The sequence below is a fragment of the Crinia signifera genome, chromosome 7 (genome assembly GCF_055691185.1).
Source record: "Crinia signifera chromosome 7, ASM5569118v1, whole genome shotgun sequence".
Classification (NCBI taxonomy): domain Eukaryota; kingdom Metazoa; phylum Chordata; class Amphibia; order Anura; family Myobatrachidae; genus Crinia; species Crinia signifera.
Window position 1 is genome coordinate 41,659,374 of NC_139223.1, and position 14,253 is coordinate 41,673,626.

Consider the following 14,253-nt stretch of genomic DNA (forward strand, 5'->3'; position numbering starts at 1 on the left):
AAGAGCCAAATCTATTTTTTATTCTCTGATATGTGATGCTACATCTGGCACAGCTCACAATGAGCAAAATGACCTGATTTTGCGCTACATTTACAAGGATAAAGAAACAAGGCAATGGTCCGTGCAAGAAAGATTTATTGAGTTTTTTATTTTTCCCAGAAAACTGGGATGGAGATATTAAGACGACTTCAGCACTATGGCATAAACATGGCTGATTGCAGAGGACAAGGATATGATAATGGCAGTAACATGTCTGGAAGAGTTAAAGGTGTTCAGGCAAAACATCCAACAGCGATCTATTCACCATGCCCTGCGCATTCTCGAAATCTTGTTGGTGTACATGGTGCATCGTGCTGCCATGAATCAATCACTTTTTTTGGATGTGTTTATCGCCTCTATGCTCTGTTTAGTTGCAACCCTGACAGGTGGAGGTTGATCACTGAAAAAAACAGGATGTTCTCTACAAAGTCAAAGTGACACCCGTTGGAGTGCTAAAAAAGAAGCAATTCGCCCAGTTGCTCGACATCTTTCCGGTGTTATTGAAGCGTTAGATGAATTGATTGCCACCCACTGGCGTAACTATAGCACCGCAGCCCCCGCCACCGCGGGGGGGCGCTGTGCATATGGGGGCGCCGGGGGCTGTGGTGCTATAGTTACACCTCCCCCCAATCCCCCGCAGGCTTACCTATTTCGCTGGCCCGGCGGCTCCGTTCTTCTGCTGAGGACCACCACAAAATGGCCGCCCCCATATAGCACACAGTTCTCTGAAACTGTCTGCTGTATGGGGGCGGCCATTTTGTGGTGGTCCTCAGCAGAAGAACGGAGCCGCCGGGACCAGCGCGAAAGGTAAGGCTGCGGGGGATTGGGGGGGCTTTGAATGGGCGGCGGGGGGCCCAAAACGTAGCTACGCCGCTGTTGCCACCAAATGGAAAGAACTTACCCAACTGCTTACTCTGAACTAGTAGGTTTGCGTAAATATTTTTCAAGTTTTACGGCTGTTGTGGGCTAAGATTCTAGAAAGTTTTGACGATAGAAACGTAATCCTTCAGTCAAGGGCAATCACGCTGAAAATTGCAGCTGCAAACATAAATGACCTTACTTTTTTAAATGAGATCCCTAAGAGAACAATGGGAAGTTATTCTCTCTGAAGCCACAATTGTTGCTAATAATTTGAATATCCGCGCAAAGCTTAAACAGCCCGGAGAAACAGTTGGTGATGCTCCTCCTGAGGTTGCATTTAAGAGAGAGGACTTCTTATTAATAATGGATTCCATTATATCAGATCTCACAGATCGGTTTCAGCACATGGAGCTCATCTCAAAATTGTTTTCACCACTTCTAAAATTCCATGTTCTTAGTGAAGGTGAAATCCGTCAACAATGCAAATCACTGCTGGACAAGTATCCAGATGACCTGACTTCCAGTTTGGAGAACGAAATAATACACCTTAAAAGTATCTGCAAAGCGACGTTTGGAGAACATGTGTCTGGACCTCTTACACTGCTGAATGCAATTTACAAGCCGCAGTTGGAAGACATTTTCGTAGAAGTATATGTTGGATTAAGAATCTTCTGCACTCTTCCAATTATGGTTGCAGAAGGGGAGCGAGCATTCAGCAAACTTGCCATCATAAAAACCCACCTGCGAGCAACTATGCTTGAAAGTCGTTAAAATGGGTTAAATGGGTTAGCATTGCTGTCAATTGAACATGAAATAGCACAGAATATTGATTTCGATGATAATATAAAAGATTTTGCTTCCTTGAAAGTAAGAAGACATTTATAACTTTAAATGCATTGGGACTCATTTATCGTGGCCTTTAGAAAAAGAAAAATGTTGATGTTGTAAAATTATTTATCACATTGTTTGTTAAACATATAATTTTGTATCTGTATGAAATGGATGTTCTATTCAAGTAGTGTTTTCAGTAAGCTACTCTTTTTTTTTATTATTCTTGTGTCCAGTAGGTTCTACATGCAGAAGAGGGTTTTGTCGGCTTGGAATTACCTGGGGGTGGGGGTGAAGGCTGGGGGGCCCCAGAAATATCAGTGTACAGGGCCCCAAGATTTCTGTTGCCGGCCCTGCGTGTACCTCACAGTGTGGTTGGTCTTGTTGTAAGACATAAAGGGGCTACCATCAAGAGAATTCAGCAGAGCACCCACACTTATATTTTAACACCCAGCCGAGACAAAGAACCTGTTTTTGAAGTCACAGGGATGCCAGAGAATGTGGTCCGTGCACGAGAGGAGATAGAAGCCCACTATACTATGAGGACAGGTTATCTGGTAGATTTTCCTCCTGACAGTGATTTCCATTCTAATGGTACAGATATTTGCATGGACCTGCTAGGTGGAGGCTCAGGCAAAATTTGTGCTAAGATGTCAGCCCCACATCAAGACACATGGGTTAGGTCGACGGTCAAAAGATCAACATGGTTTTTTTACTGTTTATTTACCCGAATGTCGACACAGTCGCTGCACTTGCCATGCTTCGGGCACACTATTTTATTCTCCACCCACACCCTAGTGGATGGTAGGGCATGAAATACCACCTGTAGGCACGTCAGCTCAAAAAACAGTCAAAAATCCCATGTCGACCTTTTGACCATCGCCCTAACCCACGTCGACCTAACACATGTGTCGACCTTGACCCATGTCGACCTAGTCCCTTGTCGACCTAGACCCCTGTCGACCTTGACCCATGTCGACATAGACCCCTGTCGACCTTCCTGTATGTCGACCCCAAGGTGTCAACCTTATGACTGTCGACCATCCTATGGTCAATGTGGAAGTCTAGGTGTACACACACGCCATTTTGTGATAGTATGGCCGCCATTTTGGTTCGCAGAGTTGCGCAAATAAAGTTTCCATACCCGAGTATGTGTGACAATGTGGACCAGAAGAGTAGACATACTATCACACATAAATTCATAATAACACACTTACACGAAATGAAATATAGTTAAAAGGTTTAGAACGCCACACATAGCTTAGTTAGCCCTGCACACACCTGTCTATATCGTGTTTAGTACCGTTCCGCTCAGTTCATTATGCGAAGTATTCCGGTCATTGCGAATATGTCGCAATGTACATTGCCCGATAGATATGGACATAATCCATATCTCAGAGACAGTTTCTGTTGTAAGTAGTTAACAAAGGAAACTAGCTCAAACCGGTTCTTATCCTTGCTGACGCCGAAACCACCAAACAAAGGACTCTTAAGTTCACTCCCCTGCACCTGGTCAGACCAGGTACAGCGTCTAACCTCCAATCACAGTGGACCGGACATATGATCTCTGACCAATGAGAATGGCCTTTGACCTCCCCCTTCTGACCCTATAAGATAGGCGACCCGGAGCAGGCTCGGTCTCTTCGGCACATCTACTTTCCCTGGACCTTCCTACCGGACTATAGTTCATTCCTGAACGATAGTGAGCTCTGACCGGACTGCGCTTCGCTTACTAGATAACCACGGTAAACGGTTGCATTTTCACGGTATTTATTCTTAAAGGTATTGTTGGCTGATTGTGTCTTGTATTATTGTATTCTTTCCCCTTAGCAGAGTTTGTTAGTATTCATTGTTAGTAGATTGTATCACTTGTTATACCTGTTTATTCTTATTTCTGTAACCCCCTTTTGTCCATTAGGGACTTTAATACAACCTTTTATATGGAGTTCTAACCTCCTTACTTCTATTCAGTGGTCGTGTCTGGTTATTCGCATAATAGCGATAAGGTACATTGCGGACTCTGTCCTTTAAAGTATATTCGCAGAATTAGAGACAAAGTCCTGCGAAGGGATCTCTTATCAAGGTATTGGTTCTTAAGTGTATAACATACAATTAAAAGGTACGCTACGCTGCGCTACGTTTTGTTCGCACGTAGCTAGGTATAAAGGGTAAGCAGGTTACGGACACATTACGTAACCTGCGCTTTTCACATATTGTATCTCTGGTAATAATCATATCGCCATTAACAATTGAGGGCTCGTCCGTCCGCTCCACAGTCCAGAACTCAGTACCAGGCGTGCGGATCGACCTATACCAGCAAAAGGGTGGAAGTATTTATTTGTTTCCATTGCTGGATAGGCCGATTCCACGGCGGTGCGGGGTTCGGGAAGTGCTAGCGCTGAACCCGGAGTACAATAAGTGAAAGCCACGTGTTTTAAAGCATATCATACCTAAGTGTTTAGTAAACTGTACTTCTGCCTGCCACAAGTAGTTTAACGGGGTATAGTGTCTTGGGCTGCTTGTTTATTATAGTATATGTACCACGTGCGATAAGGTTCGCACACGTGGAGTCTGTGTTTATTATAGTACATAGAGGATCCCCTCTGTGCAAAACTATAATTGTTTATTGTTAGTTACCGCAAAAACAGGGACCACGCCACGTGGCGACAAGTCCTGGACCTTTTGCAGTAACGTAAAGCGTCTATTGTGTATTACGCAAGGTGCGCGCGCACGTGCCCACATCGGGAAAGTTTCGCATCTTTGTACGTGGTTTACGGATTAAGTACGGGATTTATTTCGCATCTTGATACGTAACTCTCGGACAGAGTTAAGGGATTTATTCCACATTTAGGCGCAATTACTGCGTATAGCGAAACCCGAGCGCAACCTTGCAAATACACCATAGAACACGTGGGTGGCCGATTCATCGGCGGCCTGTGAACAGTGCATGTACACACGTGGCTGTTCATTGGTACTGCACATGCAGCACACATAGGAACTCAAAGGTGAACAGTATTTAACCGCTAGCTTTATTTAAACAGTATAACAATATACTGCGAATGAGGTGGTGATTAATAAAAGAAAATAAGTTTTTTCTTTTTGTTCATTTTTTTTTAAACAAGCAACTCAAGCATTATTTTAATAGATTCCTATAGTTTATTATAAGGGATTTATACCTGCATAAGTATCCAGTGAAAAGCTACCAACTTGGGAAGATTTTCTGTACAGAAATATTTCAAATATATGCATAAGACCAAGGTGTAACCAGCGCCCAGTGTGAAACATAACTGAGGCGAACGGGTGTGTGACGGCACGACTCAGCGCAGTGTAAGTCCAGTGTAGGACAGTCCAGTTAGGACCCGGGTTCACGTGACGACGTGCCCATAGGAACTGCCCCTTCAGTGGAATTAATTCCGCTAGGAGGGTACAAGAAGATATATCGGAACGCACTTGTTTCCGATTAGCTACTTTAGAAATCCGATTTTTGGGGGTATAGGAAAACAAGTTTGTTATACCCTGGAAAAATTGTGCCGCATCAAGCAAGTTGGCTAGAAGTTCGCTGCTAGTTGAAAGACTTGGTGATTGAGTACATTACCTCGCATTGTGGGCTCTTCGCTTGATTGCGTTGAAGTGTCGCTGTGTGGAGAAGTGAGTGGTTGGGGAGCTCTCAACTTAAATAACCCACCGATTATCTATTAGGCGTGAACATTTATTCCTGTAATTATGGGTAATAACGGGTCACGCTGTGATAACGTGCATGTTAGGGAGGAAGCAAGCCAGCCAAAAGGATCGGCTGCTTTTATTATGTGCAGGAAGCACGGTGAACTCGCAGTTGTTTACCAAAATAAATGGAGAAAAATGACACAAGGCAGCAAGTTAGAATTTCCCAGTGTTGGTAGCTTCGATCCAGAAATCTTATCGGCAGTAAAAGATGAAATATGCCTACTCTCCAGTCGTAAGAAGAGAGTGAAGCATATAGATATTCTTAAATTGTGGCAGAAGGAAGGACAGGAACAATGGGGAATCAAAGATCTGGCAATACCGGACACAATCAGCCACAATAAAAATGCAACCGTTGCCGCAATAGAATCAACTCCCCCACCCCCATTTGTGCCGAAGGGGTTAATGACTCATAAGAAAGACATAAGTAATAATGTATCCGTTACTAACTTGTACCCTGTCTTACCCCCTTATAAGGAAACCCGAGAGGAGAACGAGCAGCTGTTGGCACTGGCCGTCTCCCATGCCCTTAACATGCTTGAGGAAAAGGTGCAACCCACTGCTGGGGTCCCAGCACAGGAGGAGGAGACGGCTGATGTCAACAGCATAGTATTAGACACAGGTAAGTACACACAACACAGCACAGAGATAGTTGCTCCTGGGATGTTGTCCAATGGTGCAGGGGGAATACAGATCCACCCTCTGCACACAGTGGAACCTCCTTGTGGACGGGGAGGCGGGGATGAGGTAATGCCTGTAAAGGATAGTGACATGCACAATACATGGACACGATTGGAACGTCATTCAATCATCAAAAATTTCCCTGATCCCAGCAAAGATCTGGCAAAGTGTCAGAAATTTGTAAGGGAGCGAGGAAATTCAGATGAGCCCACCAATAAGGATTGGCGATACATGTTGAGAGCTTGCCTCCCTTCACATATAGATGTCCAGAAGTTCATTCGAGACAGTGGTGTGGAGGGCGATAAGATCTTAACTGAACAGGGCAACCAGGAAAATATACGCCTAATAAATATACAATTGGGTGTATATTTCCCAGGGACAGTTGAAAATACCTTAGGGTTCACCATCACACAGAAAGATGGTGAGTCCACCAGCGGATATTTCAACCGTGCTTTACAGATGTTGCCAAAACACTCTGGTATCCCCGGCCACGGGGACAACATACATCTTAAGGGAGGGATTGTCTCTGTGCTGATACAAGGTCTTAGAAAAAATCTGAGAACCAACCTAGAAACCATTCACCCCAACTGCAGACAGATGTCAATACACATTTTAAAGAAATCTGCTGTTGATCTGGACAAACGATTTATGACAGAAAGACAAAACCAAATAGTATGTTTCAAATGTGGAAACAATGGACACATAGCCAGACATTGCAGGGTAAATAACCATAGAAAACATAACACATATGTAAGTAACTGAGAGACACAATGGGAGAAGACAGGTAGGTCTCAACACATAGCCATAGCCCCACCTAGTAGCCAACGCCGCCCTAAGCATGACACATATATGCAAACAGGGAGTAGGACACACATACACCCCACATCCAGGTAACATAAGACAATATCTGAGGGAGGAGCCTCAGATATGGGTAAGTGGAATAGTTTAAATATAAAGTTTTTTTTGTACCTAACCCGTTAACAACATTCCCTCCTGGTCTAGGTTGTGTCAAGCAATTAGTAGCAGCAAGCGGGGTAACAGGAAAAATACAACATTACCCACTGACGAAACCAGCAGATGTTATAAGCGGGCCTCTGCATACCAAACACTCTTTTCTGTTGGCTGCAGCGGCCCGACTAACCTCCTGGGTAGAGATTTACTATGTAAAATGGGATGTGTCATCTATTGCACCCCTGATGGGGTATTTCTGGACACTCCTAGAAATCTTACACAAGAAGTGCAAGATATGCTGGACAGTCCTCAGAGGCTAATGTTGTATTCCACTGTTATAGAGTCAAATCCATCTAAGGTAGCTAAAAACTACAGCACAAATACCGAGTTCCCTTTGAACTAAAGATGGGAAGGACACAGGATCAATGGCAACCATAGCTTCAATAGAAACCCTGTTAAAAACAGAAAGTATAGCGCCCCAAAGTACAGCCTCACCATTCGAAACCTGAGGTTGAGCTGGGAAAATACCCAGTGAAATAACAAGGTTCCCAAAAAGAGAACTTTTAGCTAAATACCCCTAGACACAGCCCATAGTCACAACCACACTGGGAAACAGAAAGAAAGGGAGGGCTTACGAATCAGAACAGGAGTTGACAAGGGTAAGAACCAAATAGTTGAGAGCCAATTCCCCCATAGTGCTAAATCCTGGCGTCATCAAAATAAAAGAAAAATGTTTCTGTTGAAAATAAATGTACACATTACTGTCATTAATATTTTCTACCCTTTTTGAGTTTTTCTCTCTCTCTTTTTCCAATTTTTTCTCCTTCCCCTACCCTTCTGTTCCAGAAACCCACAAATCATAGATAAATAGTTCGAAGAATCTGTCGCACTCCCAGCAGAGAAATACCATTGTGAATATGCGGTACCCTGCAAAGCGAGTAGTCACAATAGAGATATTTTTCAGTAAATCTTGAACAAAGTCTCAATAACTTTAAGCATTACTCCTAATGTTACCCAGGGCAACCACAGCCACCATCTTGTGAAAAGCAGTCCAAGTAATGCACAAAGCATTCCCCTTCTACAAAGAATGAAAAGGGTTGTAAAACGCATTTACATATAAATAGGTGCAATCACAATACCCATGTCTTCACAGACAGATGTGGATAGTAAAGAAGAAGAAACAGGCCTGATTACAGCCTTTTGCCATGGGTAAAACTGACACAAGAGACCATGTGATGTAGAATATTAGACCTGCTGAGGGGGCGACAGATATAGTGACGTAAGAAACCTGGTGATGCCAGCCTGACCAATGTCGTACTGCAGTGTGCAATTAAACCCTATTACTTAAGCACATTCATACTTGTCTACACAGTGTAGTCGCCATAGCACTACTGGTAAACAAAACTGAGAATGTGGTGTTGGGGTGTGTTTTAACTGTTTATGCTCCTCATATAGTCTGGACACTCCTAAAATTCTGCCTAAACATGTGAAAAATATTCATCAGCCAAGTTCACTAAATGGGAACTTGCATTGATGTTACCATGTAAAATGGGTAATATTGTAAACCCAGCAACACTCTTACCAGGTGTGCCCGCCAAAGGCACAAAGGGTGGAGTGGTGCTGAGGTTGCTGGAATTTAGTGGGAGCCGAGACGAATATGATTGCATGACATGTTTGAATCAGACCTTTTGCAGCATGCCCCCAAAGGGTGGTAACAACCCATTGGAAGAGGTAATTCATTTTTTTTCCCGTTCTTTCCACAACACCGAGAGGGAAAAATTGTACACTGGCTATACCGTAATAGATGGAAAAGGCATAGTAGAGGCTGAACCCATTGGACGTCTCACTCAGCAGCAGCAGTCTCATTAATAGTACTGCGAACTGAAAAAAAAAAAAAAAAAACAGCCAATATTCATGCCGACTCCAAGTATGTTTGTTGGGGTAATACAAAAGATCTTAGGCCCTATGGCGCATCAGATGTTTTGTTTCAGTAGCTGGCACTCCAGTGGCGCAAGCGTTGTAAGTTTAAAAGATTCTCGACAGTCACACAGCTGCCGGACAGAGTGGCTGTTATCAAGTGTAAAAACCACATCTTCAATGAGGATTCAGTGTCACTTGATGATGAACATGCTGGCAAGGCAGCTGGGTGAGCCATGCGCTCTGCGGATAATGTTTGTGGTCCCCCTATAAATGTCAGTATATTCACATAGTAATACAAGATTTGTGTCCCCTGCAGGAGAAGCAGTCTGGAAGCCGAAGGGATGTGGACAGGAATAGAAAGATGGACAAGGTAAACCAGTGACTCTGAGAACATGCCAAACTGTCAGGACAGAGATAGCCCATGGCCTGACTTGTCTTGACAGGGAAGGTATGTGGAAAAATTAGTCCAAAATTACTGGTGTGCCCACAGACAGGTAAGACGACAGAATCATGCCTTACTTGTCTGGGGGAAACAAACTGCAACGGCTGTTCCCACAGAGCCATCTCCACATCCCTCCTCCAGCAGGATCCTCTGCAGGTAATACAAAATTGGCTTTGTACAGTCCACTCTAGAAGCATTTAAGTTATTTATTTATTTTTATATATATATATATATATATATATATATATATGTTGACGTTTGTGTGTATAGATATGGCAGCCCAGAAGCACCCTTGAGTATGCAAATATATATATAAAAGGTTTAAGTCATGTGTTAACCTTCAGGGACTGATGGTACACCCCATAATCTTTTTTGTAGTAGTAAAATCACTCTCAGAACTCCACCTCATTGGTCCCCATCGAAACATTGCTTGGCGGGCAGCCACAGGTTATGGTAATCCCACAAGGAGATCCTAGACCACAAATGCAAGTGATGTATCCACACCTGGAAAACTGCAGCAAAAGGACTTTGTTGACACCTGTTGTGAACTGTCATAACCATGAACCAGGAGATGTTGTTGTTGTTTCCCCTGCTTTTCCATATACAGGTTGCTTGATAGACCTTTGGAAAGGACCACCCCAGATCTTGTTGACCAGCACTACCTCAATAACAAAGTCGCAGAGAGAGATTCGGGTACGTTCGTCCTACTGCCAAAAGAACTGAAAACCGGAAGGTCCCTACACTCGAGGGCGAAAGAAAGAAATCGCTAAGAGGCACCATTTCGGGAGGACTGGAGAGCAGCTAAGGTCAAGCAACCTGTACAAGCTACAAAAAGGGACTGTGACACACCCCACTGGTGACAGGTTGAAAGGATCACTAACAAAATGTTTCCTTTCTCAGTTTTCTCTATTGTGGGTCCTATTCTTATCCTCAAAAGCAAGGATACCGCCGCCGCCCTGCTGCCAGGCATTGGACGGACGATACAGAGTTCTGAGAGTGTGTTACCCGTCCCAGCTTAGGTTAAGGTAGAATCTATAAACTTGACACCTTACCCGGGACCGGATGTTTTAATACCATCATACTTAAAAGCATACCAAAAAGAGAGACAACAAAGAGTTCAAGGATCTGTTGTCACAAACAATACCTACCAAAGGATGCCATATTTGTGAACGTGTATATGTTGTAACCACCCCTGTTTTTATTTTTTATCCCAAAATTGTACATTATCCTTCGTGACCCTGAGTAGATTGTTCGATAAATGCGGCCCATCGTTTATCCATGATCCTGGATCGGCCGAGAGCAGATGGTTTACTCCCCTTATATGTTTATTTCATGGATCCCAATTTCTTTGTTAGGATTATGAATTTCTGTATTGTCGTGTGAAATGTTTTTGTATTGTAACAGTTTTATATTTACTGTTAAAGGGTGGACTGTGGAAGTCTAGGTGTACACACACGCCATTTTGTGATAGTATGGCCGCCATTTTGGTTCGCAGAGTTGCGCAAATAAAGTTTCCATACCCGAGTATGTGTGACAATGTGGACCAGAAGAGTAGACATACTATCACACATAAATTCATAATAACACACTTACACGAAATGAAATATAGTTAAAAGGTTTAGAACGCCACACATAGCTTAGTTAGCCCTGCACACACCTGTCTATATCGTGTTTAGTACCGTTCCGCTCAGTTCATTATGCGAAGTATTCCGGTCATTGCGAATATGTCGCAATGTACATTGCCCGATAGATATGGACATAATCCATATCTCAGAGACAGTTTCTGTTGTAAGTAGTTAACAAAGGAAACTAGCTCAAACCGGTTCTTATCCTTGCTGACGCCGAAACCACCAAACAAAGGACTCTTAAGTTCACTCCCCTGCACCTGGTCAGACCAGGTACAGCGTCTAACCTCCAATCACAGTGGACCGGACATATGATCTCTGACCAATGAGAATGGCCTTTGACCTCCCCCTTCTGACCCTATAAGATAGGCGACCCGGAGCAGGCTCGGTCTCTTCGGCACATCTACTTTCCCTGGACCTTCCTACCGGACTATAGTTCATTCCTGAACGATAGTGAGCTCTGACCGGACTGCGCTTCGCTTACTAGATAACCACGGTAAACGGTTGCATTTTCACGGTATTTATTCTTATAAGTATTGTTGGCTGATTGTGTCTTGTATTATTGTATTCTTTCCCCTTAGCAGAGTTTGTTAGTATTCATTGTTAGTAGATTGTATCACTTGTTATACCTGTTTATTCTTATTTCTGTAACCCCCTTTTGTCCATTAGGGACTTTAATACAACCTTTTATATGGAGTTCTAACCTCCTTACTTCTATTCAGTGGTCGTGTCTGGTTATTCGCATAATAGCGATAAGGTACATTGCGGACTCTGTCCTTTAAAGTATATTCGCAGAATTAGAGACAAAGTCCTGCGAAGGGATCTCTTATCAAGGTATTGGTTCTTAAGTGTATAACATACAATTAAAAGGTACGCTACGCTGCGCTACGTTTTGTTCGCACGTAGCTAGGTATAAAGGGTAAGCAGGTTACGGACACATTACGTAACCTGCGCTTTTCACATATTGTATCTCTGGTAATAATCATATCGCCATTAACATCAACCATTCTACCGTATACCATCCCGGGTTGGGATTGTTTGGTCGACCATAGAATGGTCAGGTATACAAATCTGCATTAAAATCATCCCACCTAAATAAAAAAGATATAGCCATCATCCCCCTGGAAACAAATAAACAATATAGGAACATATAATATACAATAAATATGGGATAATGCCGTTTTTACTGCAAATGATAAGGATAAAAGACACTTGTCCGACTGACATATTAATTGATGTTTATACGGGAAAAAAGCCTATACTTTAGCGCATGGGTCTTCAAACTGTGGCCCTCCAGATGTTGTGAAACTACAAATCCCAGCATGCCTTGCCACAGTTTTAACACTCTTATAGCAAAACTGTGGCAAGGCATGCTGGGATTTGTAGTTTCACAACATCTGGAGGGCCGCAGTTTGAAGACCCATGCTTTAGCGCTTCTTCATTATACAAAGCACGCAAAGCTGTACTCGATAAAAGCAGCTTCATACATTTGAAGGAAGCGGTAATACCAGTAATAAAGGTGCGCTATGTGCATAAAGCACATGACACTTCATACATCTGCCCCACTGGAAGAACGCAATACTACTGACAGCTGGGTCCCAACTGTCATCCTGCAACCAGGGGCGAATTTAGGGGTCAGGCCGCCCCTAGGCACAACATTTTTGTCCCCCCCCCTCCTATTTTAATGTAATCATATATGTATATACAATGTTATTTATATTACATTAAAATGTAACTGTAGCCCACCTCAATATTTTTTTAAGCACTGTGGACTGCTCACTGTACGGAGGACCCGGAGAGAGGGAGGCACTTATGAGTACAGTGATTAGCACATTATCTCTGTCAGTCTCTCTCCGGCTCACACACTGTGACTGACTGAGCGCAGGGAGGATCTGCGCGTTGCTCAGCTCCTGGATACACAGCAGACAATAGACTGTGTGTGTGTAGAGTAGCCAATGGGCGGGCGCCGGCAGCAGTGAGTCTGAGACATTTCCGGACACGCAGGTGGACCGTCGGACCCAGCCACTAAGCGGTGATGTAATGTGCATGGCACAGCGGGTGGGCAGTGGCGGGTGACTAGCGGCGCTGCCGCCAACACATGATAATTCACGTCTGCGGCGGCGGCACTTGTCACTCGCTGCTGCCCACCCGCTGTGCCATGCTGCTATTTAACAGAATGTTAGCCTGCCTGCCGCCCTTAATTGGTGCCACCCTGTGGCCGGTGCCTCACGTGCCTAGGCACAAATTCGGCCCTGCCTGCAACCGTCACTCCAAGGATACCAGCCAGGCACCAACCCAGAGCATCTTCCCTGCAGGTTACCCCTGGGACTCCCGTTGAAAGTGTGTCCACTGCGGGTGGAGGAGAATACTGCTGACCACAAAGAGCTGGAACATCACGGCACCTCCCCCCAGTCCCCTGCCCGCCTGCCTCCTCTAACGCTGTTCCCTGGGGCCCCAGACGCTGCACAGCTCCCAACAACTGCCAGCATCATGCTGCCTGCCCAGCTCTTCCCCTCGCAACCCGCCGAGGAGGAAGTCCCACTGATGTTGGACCCACTCTCCGTCCTGGGCTTCCAAGATGATCCAAAGGAAGACAACGGTGGCTCAGAGATGGTGATCACAGGGACTCCGGAGCCGGAAGACTTGTTTAAGGAGATGACCGATCAGTTTCCCGGGGCGTGGCGGAGAGGCACCGACATGAGAGAGGGAGTCCCGGTGCCCAGCTCCGAAGTCGTTGCAAAGATTGTGGGCAGGCAGGGATGTAACATGATAGCTCTGCAAGCCAAGACAAATGCTTGTATCAAGACACCTGTGCGAGGAGAGGAGCCTGTCTTTATTGTAACTGACCGAAAAGAGGATGTAGAGATGGCAAATCAGAAAATTCTTGCAGCAGCAAATTCTGGAACTACCCAGGTGCCACCAAATTTTCCAGGTTAAACTACAATTCGAATGCGCGTACCTCACAGTGTGGTTGGTCTTGTTGTAGGACATAAAGATGCTACCATCAAGAGAATTCAACAGAGCACCCACACTTATATTTTAACACCCAGCTGAGACAAAGAACCTGTTTTTGAAGTCACAGGGATACCAGAGAATGTGGACCGTGCGCGAGAGAAGATTGAAGCCCACTATACTAAGAGGACAGGTTCTTTGGTACATTTTCCTCCTGACAGTGATTCCTGCTAG

At 44.4% G+C, this 14,253-nt stretch overlaps 1 pseudogene; it reads left to right on the forward strand.

Moving 5' to 3' along the window:
* Positions 1 to 13,764: 13,764 nt before the first annotated feature.
* On the forward strand, positions 13,765 to 14,253 carry LOC146021174 (RNA-binding protein MEX3B pseudogene; annotated as a pseudogene).